Here is a 13,732-nt window from a genome sequence, read left to right on the forward strand (position 1 = left end):
ATTATATATATAGTAACTTCAACATTCCCTGCTGATTTAAAACGCATATCGCACCGCGCATAAAAAGCTAAGCAAACGACGGTACGGTTTTTAACCCGTCCAGCCCGGAAACAGAGTTAAAAGACAGTCGAACGAAAGGAAAGCAAAGTAACGGCCGAAATTGCTACGAAATCGTCGGAAACATCCGTCGCGACCGGGCTAAAACGGAAGACGCCGAGAACGAGAAGTCGCCTAATATTCTTGTTGGCTTTGATCTCGCCGGGGTGGCTTTGACGAAGGATATAAACTTTCGGGCGGTTCAGCGATCAAAAATTGACGAGCTCGCCGGCGGATCGACGTGTCTAAACGTCACAGTTGAATGACCATGATATACATATCCCAGAAAAACACATCGAACAGCTTCGAATCACGACCGGCGTTTTTATCGTTTTCTCGGAAGCGCCGAGCATGTATTCGCAATTCGCGGGCGTCATTCCCTCGCCCAAGGGTATATCGGGGCCGCGATAATGCGGGAGCATCAATGGCTCGCCGGCGCGATACGCCACTTATTAATTAATTGCAGCGACCGGGGCGAATTCGAGCGGCGATTATTCTGGTCGCGTCGCCCCGCGATAGATCCTCGTTAGCGGCGTCTATGATCGCGCGGAGGCTGATCGGGAAGGTTAACAGAGCATCGCAAACAACCATTCTCTCTCCTCTCTCTCTCTCTCTCTCTCGCTCGCCATCTCTAGTGTATCTCTCCCGGCGGATCGAGTCTGCAACGGTCAGCAATTCCGCGTTATCGATTTGTCGAGGGAAATCGCGTGCGATCCCCAATAGTCTCTCTCTCTCTTGCTCTCTCTGTGTGTCTCGCTCTTTCTCTTTCTCTCTCTGTCTCTTGTTTCGCGAACGGGAGCACGACAAACGGGTGTGCGCGTTATCGAGCCTCGGTCCGTTCCCGGCGCACGAAATTGCTCGCCAGCTGACAATTGAATCCCATTCGAAGAATCGTACAGGTCGACACGGTGTCTCTGACCGTGAATTATCGATCGTTCCTACGCGTCCTCCGCCAGAGAAACGCGGCTCGGAGCGGCGCGATGCGATGCGATGCGACGCGACGCGGTCTTCGACGCCCTCGCCATTTGCATTTCGGGGAATTGCCGGCTCGTAACTGCGCGATAAACCGCTCGATTAAGATTGCTCGACACCGGGGAAATGGACATGCTCTTCCAGTCAGATTAGAGAAGAAAAATTACCGAGCGAACGATGCGTTCGTTCGAACGCATGCTCTGCTGTGGTACACTTTCGTTTTTCTTTTGCTGCTGTCTTGGCCTGTTTTTTTCGGTTCCTTCGAATTCAACCGCTGCGATGGACAGACAATTCTGACGCTAGAATCGAGTTTGGACACTGAATAAGATGACTGTACTTTTTATCGGTGTACTTTTACTTTGTAATTGTTGATAGACTGCGGATTTTTATGCATAATAAATATGTTCTTTATCGATTGTGATAAACGGGAGGAAAATAAGAGTTTCTTCCTTTCTTTAATCATTTTAGTAAGCTGGGAATGATACACGAGCAATGTTCGATTTTTAAAATTTGTCCGACGCTTTAAATTGCGTCTGCTTATTTTTACAATAAATGCGTAAAACCCGCAATCTAATTATTGCGTTTTCTAATGTTTGTATTCTGGAAATTTGTTCTACAGCTTTCATTCATGATAGAGGACATTGATAGATTTTGATTTGATTTTTCTACTCTAATATACATTTTTAAGTTGTATACAACAGGAATAATATTATTATGAAATGACTGGTTTTCGAGAATGTTGATTTCGATCTTAAAATATGTGATCTATACGTGCCAAAATTTAAAGTCACGTGTGAGAGAGAGAGAGAGAGAAATAAGTTATAAAGTTAACACTAGAACTATCAAGTCCTGAACTTTATTTAAACTTCCTACTATTTTTATTGTAATATTTTCTTGAATAATGACGTTGGTGTAAAAATTTCAGAGAAAAACATTCTTATAGCATCAGGAATTGTAAAATAAAAGGCCGGAAACAAGTCCTTCTAACTGGTTTGGCAGATATAGTGCTAAGTTAACTTAGCACTAGGTTTACCGAACCCGACAAAATGGCCGATCGCCATTTTAATTTACAATTGGTCAGATTGTAGATACAATCATGTGCTATTTATTCAATATATGTGGTTACTTGTGACAAATATTACAACAATGCTCGTTCAAAATCAGAATAAATGTCTCACTTTTCTAAACTAATAAAAAGCTTTCAGCTTCTTTCAGCTGCTTCCAGTGCCCCGCAAAACTGATAACACTAAATCATCTTAATAATCCAACATCAAAATTTAATCCAACAAATTTCCTCAGCGAACAATACACACATTTAGCAAACTATAACGCCCCTCATTCCTCGCGACGCCAAAAATGCGTCTCGCGTCACGTCGATCCTAATCCACCGAAACAACCACCGGAGGCATCGGCCATTGCTACGCGGGCAGCTTCGCGGAAAGCAAGGATTCATCTTTCATGATGTCACAGGAAACGAAGGAGGGTCGTATAAGTCGTAACATTTCTAATTTACATCGCGTCTCTGCTTCGTGTTACCGCACACGAGCCAACCTCTTCTCTAATCGATACCGCGGCGTCGCTCTCTACCGCGGGCATTCCGCGATAAAACGTTGAACAGAAACCGCGGGAGAGCTATGCTCTCCCGAGCATCTCTCTAAATCGATAAAGCTAAATACGTTCGAGTAGCCGGCGAGGACAGATTCGAGAGACTCGGAGGGACAAAAAGCGGCGCGCATCTGTTGCGGCGTGTCGCGATCTGAATTTCAAAACGGGAGCGGATCCCGTGCGATCCATAAGCGGCGTTTTCCGGATATGCCCTCCGCGGAATTACCGCCGGGTCCCGTGCGGTCCCGGCGAGCTGCCGGCGGTCTCCACGGTGCCATAAGGCGTCTGCGGAAAAATACGCGAAAGGGAGCGCATTCGGTGGTCGGGTCAGGAGACAGACAAATGGCCGGCCGCGACCTCCGGCGGATCGGCGAGCGCCGCCGTTCTCGCATAATCGTAAAGCAGCCGGCCATATGCAGCGAGCGCCGAACGGAGATTTACAAACATTCGAGGGCACTTACTAGAATTACGCGGGCAGGATCGCGTCGTTCCACGGGGCCCGTAATGGCGGCGCCGCGTTCCCAACGATTTACGCGCGGATCCGTGCGCGCCGCCGGAAGATCATCCCACCGGGATCGAGGGAGGGTTTTACCCCCTGCGAACACGCGAAATATGTATCGGGGAAACCTCGAGCCTCCGTTCCGGCTGTTCGAGATTCTCCTACGGATATCTTCCGCTTCGATTCTGAAGCCCCGCGCCCGCGGATTTATCAGAAAATTGCGGCCGCCGCGCCGTATTGTCTGCTCCTCCTCTCGCGGTTGAATTAATATCGAATATTAATGCGCCCGGCTCGCGGCGAAGTAATATTAAATTTCGACCGGATTCCGGGTCCTTAATACCGCGCGATTCGCCGCCGCCGCTACGATGGACAGGCTTGTTATTACCGAGGCGGCTTGTTGGACACCGAGCGGAGAGGAACACGTACTTACAACGCGAAAGTACCTATTATGGAACGCTTTTGCAGGGGGTGTTGTAAGATTATCGTCGATTCGATTACAACTGAAAAGCGTTATCGTCGAGTGTTCGTGCTACTGTTCGATAGACCGTTTTTCTAGGCAACGGGAAATGAACTCTGAAATATTTATTTAACACGTTGAATGCCACGCTGGTTTTACAGAAATCGTCCGTGGCGCCACGATGAATTTTCTTTTATGCGATACATAATAATGTTGAAATATTATCTGCAATAGATAAGTTACAGTGTATAACCATGTTTGACATGTTAATTGCGACAGGGGTCTCACTGTTTGAATCGACGATGGTAATAATACAAAATTTTAGGTATTGACGTTTGTTTGAAATTATATATATTTCTATCAATTTGGGCGCGCCGGTCACCGATGGCCCCCATGGCGTCACCGCCAAGTTAAATGCCGGTCACCGGTGACCCCCGTGGGATTCAGCGTGTTAACACGCGCGCGAATCGCTGATAATACGAGTAAAATATATTAGGTTGGAAACTATGAAACGGGCGTTGAATGATGTAAATCGCGTTTTGTTTCCATCTGGTTTCGGAGAACAACAAAATAAAAATCGGATACAAACGCGAAACAAATTTTACGAAATGAGTAAGAAGAATACCTTTAAAATTTATAAATAAAAATATCGAGCGCACATTGCAATGAACACAGACTAAACAAAAACATCCGTTTCATAGTTCCCAACCTAATACAAAAACACAGTATAAATGTAGCCCTCGTAAATTATACGCTGAAATAAAATATAACCGATAACGTAAATTAAATTGAAATGAAATATAACTGATAATGTAAGTTAAACTGAAATGTAATTGATAACGTAAATTAAAACGAAGCAAGAGATAACCGAAAATGTAAATTAAAAGACGCGATAATACAAAACAGAGGTACACAATATGCAATATATTCCATAGAAAATAATTCCATACAAAGCAATATTCGTATGAGTGAATTTGGAAAGGACGACGTTCAAAAATATGGCTAGAATTTTTACATCCATTTTCAAACGCTCTATTTTTTATCGCATTATCTCTGCTGCAAACGGAGTCCACGATTAAGCGATGCTTCGTCGTAGGTGCTTTCGCTTCAGGAATCTTTGAAAACCGGAATCGTCTTGAAGAACAATTTGCAACGATTTAAGCGATTCGGACATCGGGAATTTAACCGTTCGAGTCCCAAGCAGAGCGATCGCGCTGTTCAGATCTTGTGTCGCGATCAAACTTTAGTGATGCGCGTACATCGCATAGCTGTTTTTTTTTGCTTTTTGTTTTGTATGTCAATCTTGACGAGTGCTATCGCGCCGCTCGGTTCTCTTCGCAATCAATTAAGACAAGCGTTATCACTCCGTTCGCCACTTTTCGACCGTTTTCTGAATATAACCCCTGGGACTCAAACGGTTAATAAAACAACAGCTGTGCGACGGAGCTGCATTCTTTTTAACCAACTGAACCAACCGACCTGTAATGATGATTAGCGTGCATCGACTCATAAGAGTGAAAAGCTAGAATTCACTTGGATTTTGTAAAGTTTTAATTATGAGACTTGTTTCAATAATATAATTTATTGAATCATTTTTCACGGAGAAGTTTCCAAAGCTTATAGTATCGTAAAATAAAAAATCGGTCATTTCGACCATGGTAGGTTTAATGTTAAAGTTCATCGGACCGCGCCAAAGAATCGGCTAGTTTCGTTTGAAGCGCGGATGTCGCGCCCGCAACAATCGTCGATGATTTAAACAAGAACACACGCCGCTCTGCGCATCGCGCGGAGTTACTTTCGGCGACGGAAAATCGAGAACGATCCGTTAGTTGTGTCGTAACGCCAATCAAGTTGTCGCATTGTCGCGAGATCGCTCGAAACGGCGCGCACACGCCGCATAACTGGCTAAATAAATAACGCCGCGCCGCGGATGAGCGTTCGTAAATTCGAACGAGACCGTGGAAAAAGGTTGGGGAAGGCCGCGAGACAGGAACGGGATTGATGAAAACAATAACGCCGGGGCAAAATTAATTGCGCCCGGTGAAAACCGATATTATCAATCCGGGCAACCTCATTTCGCTTGCCCGTTAACTGGCCCCGGCGACCGGCCGCCGCGCGACTGCGTCGAACAATTACACCGGCCTGTGTTTTTCAAGCAATTTTCAAACATTCAGCGACTTACTTTCCGGGCTGGTCCACCCCGGCGACCTAATGGGTTTTCGATTATTCAGCTCGCGCGCGTATCGATGTCCCGATAATTCCAGCAACGCGCGCTCGGCTCCGATCCGCTCTCGATCCGCTTCGCTCGGCTCTCTCGCGCGCGTCGTCGAATAAAATCGCGACTTTATTGCACGCGGCGCGACGGCGATCGCGTGGACCCGCTTGACCGATTCGGCGGGGAAGAATCATATCTCGCTGAGAAAAGCAACGACACATCGGCGTCGCTCTGGAAGGGTTGGACATTTTATGGGATTCCGGTCGATTTGCGGCGACGCGTGCACGCAGAGCCGATCGGCTCTGGATGCTCCGGTCGATTTGGCTCGAACGCGATCGCGAAAAGATCCGCCGAACGTGCCGGCATTGTCGCGATTCATTTGCCGGCCGTGGGTTTATCGGCCGTGACTGTTTCGCGGCAACAAGTATTAGGCGGATAAATTAATTCGTCGCCCCCGCGATTGTGACTTTATGTTAAACGCGCGAGCCTTGCGCGCCCATTGTGTGTCGCCGCGTATCTCTCGGAATCGGGTGAAACGTCGCGTAACTGGATTATGCCGGCAATACGGGACGCGGAATATTGTTCGAGGACCAATCATCCGTACCAATCGTTCGTTCGGCGTCAACTTATATCGCCGGTTTTGTGTACGTTCCGCGCGAATCCGGGAGCGGATCTCGCGCAGAATCGAATGTTAATTGACCTGGAACGGTGCGCGAGAGATGCGAGAGAAACGAATGAGCGAATCAAAGAAGCTGTGGTTGGTTGGAGAACAATTTGGAACGTTGAAGAACGTTTTTGATGATGATTTAACCCTTAACGGTCCAATGCCGTTATACACGCGGCAGAAATCAATAAAACCGTAAAATCTAGCAGGAAACATTGGAAGAATAGGCACGATTGTTTCGATGAAAATATATCAACGAAGTTTTATTTTTAAAAATGAATATCTCTTCTCTATATTTGATAGAAAAATTTTCAGTAAAATATTTCTCTTCGTTTGAAAAACAGTCTGGACTTGGCAGTGTGTAAACTGGAAATAAATAGTTTTGGTCTCCTAAGGGTTAAGTAACTGTTGTGCAATGGAGCATCGACGTTGTACGATATATTATAGTAATTAACCGAATGATGACTCTAAGGCACCACTAAAATTTGTTGTATCACGCTTTAAGGTAACTTTTATATTAAAGAAGTTTAGATTTAAAAAATTGTTGAAAGTGTAACTGTTGTACGAGTCGCCGCCGATATTACAAGATTCGAAACAATTTTGCATAAACGATTCTCGGTCCGTATTAACACATTATTTTTTATCGACAATTCTACAATATCTCGGCGTAAGAACACGAGTTGACCGATCAATAGTGAATTAATATTAACCCTTTGCACTCGAATGGTGACTCTGAGGCGCCACTAAAATTCGTTATATCACGCTTTAAGATAAATTTTATGTTAAAAGAATTTAGATTTAAAGAATTGTTAAAAGCGTAACCGTTGTGCGAGTCCCAAGTGTCGATTTCATGCGCATAAAATGCATTTTGTCGTATAAAATAGAAATAGTTAGAAAAGTTAGGAAAATGATTTTATATTTAGAGTTAAAATAGCTACGAGTGCAAAGGGTTAAGACACTTAGTGAATGCATACAGTAATTAATTAATACAGAAATTATTCTAAAAGAATATAGAAATGCAGAAAAATTAGTTCAGCACTATAGAATGATTTTATATTTAAAGTTAAACTAGCTTCGAGTACATAGAGTTAAGACATTCAATGAATGCATACAGTAATTAATTAATACAGAAATTATTCCACAAGAGTACAGAAGTGCAGAAAAATTAGTTGAACGCTATGAAACACTATGAATGCTCTCAAGAATAGCAACGCAGAATTGATTAGAACTTCTCGCCATTTTAGTTCCAACCAGACCGCGGATTTTATGCGTTCACGGCAAAAACGTGTGCGCCGAATGGAAAAAATAAAACAGCGAAAGCATTCGAATCATTTTCAAGTACTGTTCTATTACTTCGGAATTCTTCGAATGATTAATAACAGAAATAAATGTCGAGCCGCAATCGATGCGGGTAAATTTTATTTCGCACAAAAATCGGCGATCTAGTTACAACGCGCGCTCGACTTCGAGGAGATTTATTCGGTCGTTTACTGCGAGATCGTGTCTATAATACGAAACAATTTTAAAACAAGTTTGTCAGGTTCAGTGTTAAGTGTACAAAATCGAGAGAGAGAGAGAGAGAGAGAGAGAGAGAGACAGAGAGAGCCGCGGAGTCGAGATTAAAGAGAAACAAAGCTGCGTTTACGGTGCGCGTAAAAAGTAGCGAAAATTTCGAGGCTCTCGCGAATTTCGCGATCGAGCGAACAATTTCGAAAGCGCGAACAAATTCGAAAAGAGACCGAACCTCGACGAGCTTGTAGCAGAAAGAAGTATCAGTAACGTCGCCGAATCGAAAAGAAGCTCGCGAGCCGAAATTGCGATCGTATTTCAACGCTGCGTATAACCGAGTCGCGCGAGACAAATCGCAGAAGAATGTCCCGAGCCGAATGAATTCGCGTGGCCGATAAATCGTCGGTTTGGCCGACCGGTGAACGCGGCTTTATCGCGCCACAGGCTGCGGAATTCGCGGGCCGGCATAAGAATCGCTTTATTTGCCGGTCCGCAGCGGTAGCCTAATTTGAATAGCAATGACGCGAGCGGTTTCCGAGGCAAGTCGAGCGTAAGCGCGGCCTTTTTAAAATACGCTTTCAGGGGGCATTCGGGGCGCAGCGGGAGTTCCGAGATAAAATCCGTCTCCTAATTTCGTCGAACTTTCGAAAAACAAGAAAGCAAGAGAACAAGAGAGAGAGAGGAAGAGAGAGAGACGCGTTCGTGCTAGCACCGTTCGTCAGCGAGCGGATCGGAAACGCGGGGCGCGCGCTCGCTCGAATCGGAGCACGCCTAATTCGAGAGCACTCCGGGGCCAAAGCTCGTTAACCCCACGAAATATTTTCCCAGTTCGTTTCCGCGGAGCGGATACCGCGAGCCGCCGGTGTATCGGCCGGATTAAGCTTTAATTAAAGAACCTTCGAAAGCCGGCGTCGCGAGGAAACAGTTTCGAGCACCGTTCTTCGGTCCTCGAGTGAACGTGTTCTCGCGCACCATCGGCAGATTCTTCTCGCTTTACGGGGACATCCTGTTCGACAGCGCCGCTAGTTTTCCGTATAAAATTTTGCTTCGTATGGCAACGGATGCTGCCGCGAAACGGAGCCGCGTTTTAACGGCCCCTTTGCGCGACCATTATCGAGCGAACGCGACCGCCACCCTGTTGCGATCCCGACGCGAGCACTCCGATCGTTCTTCGCAATAATTCTCGTGAAAAACCGGGTAACCGTGGCTCCCGAAGCAACGGAGGAATTCCCGTGGAATAGCACCGCATCGTACCGCGATATTTATTTATTCGCTGCGCGCACGAAGATTCGGTGCATCGGCCTCTCGAGAAGGAACGCCGAATGCGCGCATTACGGCCGCTGAAGTGGCAAGTTGTTCGCAACAGTACGTAATATCTCGCGTGGGCGATGCATGCTTAACCGTTCGAGTCCCAGGGGTTATTCGGAAAACACGGTCGAAAAGTGGCGAACACAGCGTAATAGCGCTTAATCGATTGCGAAGAGAACCAAGCGGCGCGATAGCGCTCGTCAAGATTGACAAATAAAACGAAAAGAAAAAAAAATAAATAAAAGCACTTCGATCACGACACAAGATCTGAACAGCGCGATCGCGCTGCTCGGGACTCGAACGGTTGAACAAGCTGTCCGAGGAAAATGTACCGGAAGGATCTTCTTCTTCTCGGTGCAAAGACGATACAAAATCGAATACCCCGAATCAAAGTCACCGAAAGATGACACAATGTTTCCCAATAATTTCCGCTAGAATTTCAAACGATCGATTCTCGCGCGCGACTCGTTTAACAATGCATCGCCTATCTGCGACTGTCATCGCACGATCGTCCCGGATCGACGGACCGATCCGAGCGTAGGAGCGCCGCTCGCCCGAAGACATCCGGGCCTGGATAAGGTCGAACGTGAAAAATCGACTCACTGACTAATCGACGAATCCCGGGCTGCGTCCTCCGACAAATCCACTCGCACGGTAACCCGCGGGACTTGAAAAGTATCTTCCGGGTCAGAGAGCGGTGTATCACTTGGGCGACACTAGAACGGCACCGCACTGTATATTATCACACTGGTCGTTCGGATCCACGCGGTTCTACGACGAGGTGGTGGGTCGGGGTGGTCTCCGCGACTGACTGGCGGACGATCGAGGGGATCACCCTGGAGGACGACGATCCGCTCGGTACGGCGCCCGGTCGCAACACTGTCGCGATCAACCCTCTCGCGATTAACAATCCCCCGGCGGCGACGCGTTCCGCGCGGTCGAGTTCGTCGGCTCGATGATCGACGGTGGATGGAGATGCTGCCGGTGTCCCGCGAGCGGCGGCTGTATCATATCTCTCAGCGAGCTCGGATGATAGCTGGCAGAGCCGCGTTGCACACCCTCAGCAAACGATCGAACACCGAGGAGCCCCAGCGCGCGCGGCTCATGTCGGCCAACTGACTCGGAGCGGAGCGGAGCGCAGAAACCTCGGGGCCCTTCGCCTCTCGGGCGCCGGTGCTGGCCGCGGCGTGGTGCTGGTGGTGGTGGAGACGCCGGCGACGGTGGTGGTGTGTTGTGCCCGATGGTGGTGGTGGAGACGGCGACGGTGGTGGTGGCACTAGACCAGCTAGTGGAGGCGCTACGGGACCCGAGCGGAGAGCGCCGCTTGCTCGCTGGTGGGAGCGAGGATGCTGGAGCAGAGCGGAGCGACGCGACGCGGACAGGCCGGAGTCCGGTTAGAGCTGTCGAGAAGAGCGGATCGCTTTCGGCCACCGGATAACTGTTCTTACGACCCGGTGGAAGGGGGAATGAGTTCCTTTGTCGGCTCCGGGACCGCGGACCCTCTTCTTCCTCTTCCTTCGACGTTCTTTCGCACGGAATGTCAAGGTTCGATCTGCTTTTTTAGAGCGTGTACAGACAAGCTCGAGGATCCGGCTGTGGTGTCTCGGACGAACAGGGTCGCCAGGAAATTAGCTTGCGAATGGAGGGTGCCTGCTGGCCGATTAGTTCGCGTGGATACAAGGCAGTTTTTGGGTCTTACGGACCAAGCTGGTTCTGCGAGATACTTCGTCGTCCTGTAATTTTTATTGGGGTCGCAGGGCGTGCGAGATTCGCAGAGCTTCTGTAGGGATGCCGTGGCTGATAAGAGACAGTCTAGGGCGGATTTTTCGACGACCCGCTAGGGGATGACCGTAATCGGTCTTTGAACTGTGATCCGATCTTGCGTTTGAAGATTAGCCCCGAGCGGTCCTCCGAGAAGGTCAAATTGCAACGTGGGCATTATTTTCTATCGAAAATCATCCGGAGGGTGTGTGTACAGACGGGGTGGGATGGACCGTGTTACTTGGAACGTCGCGTTGATCCCTTACTGCTACACCTATTAAAAATTGCGTTGTTATTGATATAGAGAGTGTTAAATGTAAAATCAAACTTAATCGTTCTTACCTTGTTTTTACCTAAGTTATTGAACGGAGGGGTCCAAGCTCGATTGAATGGAAAGAAAAGTGTATAAAAACGTTCCTCTTTCCACGATTCTTATTACAATTATTTTCATGATAACACTTCTTACAATATTGTAATAATTCTTCTTATACTATTGTAATAATCCTTCTTGCAATTGCATCGCCTCCTCATCGGACTGCAGATCTTACGCACTTATGGCACTTATGGCAAAAATGAGTGGCTGAAATAGAAATTTGCGAAGGCATAAAAAGCATTTCATAATTTTATTAAGCTACTTCCATATCGAAATTATCAAAAAAAAGCGATTTATTTTCATTCAATTTCTGTTTCCAGCGATCGCCTTTGAAAATGTCCATTCTTTATAAAGATCCGCAATCTTGTACATCACAGACGAATAATCGTAATTATTAGCCGTCTCGCGGATCGGCAACAGTAGTCAAGGGTTGAATTTGTTGCGTTAAGGGATGACGAAAGCGAAGATGATGCTCGTGCGATCCGTCGGCGGATGATCGTTTCTGTAACAAATGATGCTGAAAACACACGGCAGCTCCGGAGGAAAAAAAAGCGGATCGCGAAAGAGCGGGGGAAGGTGCTCGCTGGCGAACACCCCCAGCGATCGGAGCACGCAAAAAACGAGTAATTAACGTCACCGAGTCTTCCAATCAATCGATTCCGCGCGCAGAAAAGGCAGAATCTAGCGGGGACGGTGCGCGGCGTGTTTGCTCTGATAATGGCCGCGCTAACGAGACACCGCGCGTCTCGAAATCGGGCTCTGTCGATATTAAACGGCACTGTATATTTGATTACAGTTTTGCTAATTGCGTGCCGGCGTTGTTCCCTTCCGCCTCCGGTCCGTCGGCGCCGCGCCGCGCCGCTCGCTCTGTTCCCGATCGCGAGCCGATTCGCAGCGGTCCTCGTCGCTCTTTCCGGCGGATCGATCGTAGCCGAACGACTTCTGGCTTCGCGGGGGTTCGTCGGAGAAGGACGGGGTGAAAGGGGGACGCGACGCGGCCCGTAGCCGAGCGTTATTAAATTATTCTGGCGTAACGGTGAATCTACCCGCAGATATAAATTGACACCGACAACGCCGATTCCGACGGGACGGCGCGCGCGGACCGACGACAATCGGGCCAGGTACGGCTAAATGCGAGCGTAACCCGTTTCACCTACCCGCGAGAACGGGGGCTAAATTCCTGTTATTAATGGATTTGTTTGCGGTGCCTGGCTCCCAACGGTCAATATTTATTTATCCGGGGCGAACGTTAGCGCTGCGACAAGTCCTGCCCAGCGCCGACAGGACCGCGCGAGTCAGGACTCGCGCCGGCCGGATAGAGGGCCGAGGGGTCAAGGGGTCAGGAGGGGGACCTCCCTCCCGGCGCAGCACCGTAAATAAATGGCCGGCGTATTTATTTGGTGAAAAAACAAATTTATGCACCGACCGAAAACGCGGATGTTACCGCGGACCGCGGACCCGAGGAGAGTTCTCTGATTTCCCGAGCCCTCTCTCTCTCTCTCTCTCTCTCTCTCTCTCTCTCTCTCTCTCTCTCTCTTTTTCTCTCTCTTTTATCAGGGGTCAAGGCGAGGGGAACCGGCCGACCCTTTGCCCGCGGACGGCGCGTTAATCTTTTAAGGACGTGGCCTTGACGGAGCACGGTTGAATCCTTCTGCCTCGGTACCCTTGAGTTTCCGGCGCGCTCTCGCGCCGCGATTCAGCACCGAATTTGCTTAAATTCACGGCTACCCTGTGGCCACTCCGCTGCACTACTTACGCTCCAGGTGTTCAATTATGCGGCCGGTTTTGAAGAACGGACACGGGATAATTCGAGTAGGCGTTTTGCTGTTTCTCTAATATTTGGCGCGGAAATTGAAGTCGCGCCGAAATGCTTAATTTTATTCCTTTTAGCATAATTTTATTCCTTTAGATGCCAGCTACTGTGTGACAGATACTTTGCTGTCGTTACTGGACTGCGGTTTTTTTACATTTGTGACAAAAACGTGTAGATCCAATGCAGAAAGCATTGGAAGCATTTAATTAATGCCACGTGTACCATATTTTATACGTTATAATATGTTCAATATTGAAGAATTTGTGGAATAGATGTGTTTCATAATATGTTCAAAATTGAATAATATATTGAATAGATATGTTTCATTATATGTTCAAAATTGGATAATATATTGAATAGATATGCTTCATAATATGTTCAAAATTGAATAATATATTGAATAGATATGTTTCATAATATGTTCAAAATTGAATAATATATTGAATAGATATGTTTCATA

The 13,732-nt window shown here is 47.5% G+C and overlaps 1 protein-coding gene across 2 annotated transcripts in view; it reads right to left on the minus strand.

Moving 5' to 3' along the window:
* LOC117227893 (netrin receptor UNC5C) overlaps positions 1–10,796 on the minus strand; it is a 109,452-nt gene extending 98,656 nt beyond the window's left edge. Inside the window, exon 1 of one of the 2 annotated variants that reach the window (XM_033483434.2) lies at positions 9,929–10,796. The gene's annotated coding sequence lies outside the window, so the exon portion shown is untranslated. The remainder of the gene's footprint in view (positions 1–9,928) is intronic. The other variant, XM_033483435.2, reaches the window with a different exon arrangement.
* Between the last annotated feature and the right edge of the window lie 2,936 nt (positions 10,797–13,732).

The sequence above is a fragment of the Megalopta genalis genome, chromosome 12 (genome assembly GCF_051020955.1).
Source record: "Megalopta genalis isolate 19385.01 chromosome 12, iyMegGena1_principal, whole genome shotgun sequence".
Lineage (NCBI taxonomy): Eukaryota > Metazoa > Arthropoda > Insecta > Hymenoptera > Halictidae > Megalopta > Megalopta genalis.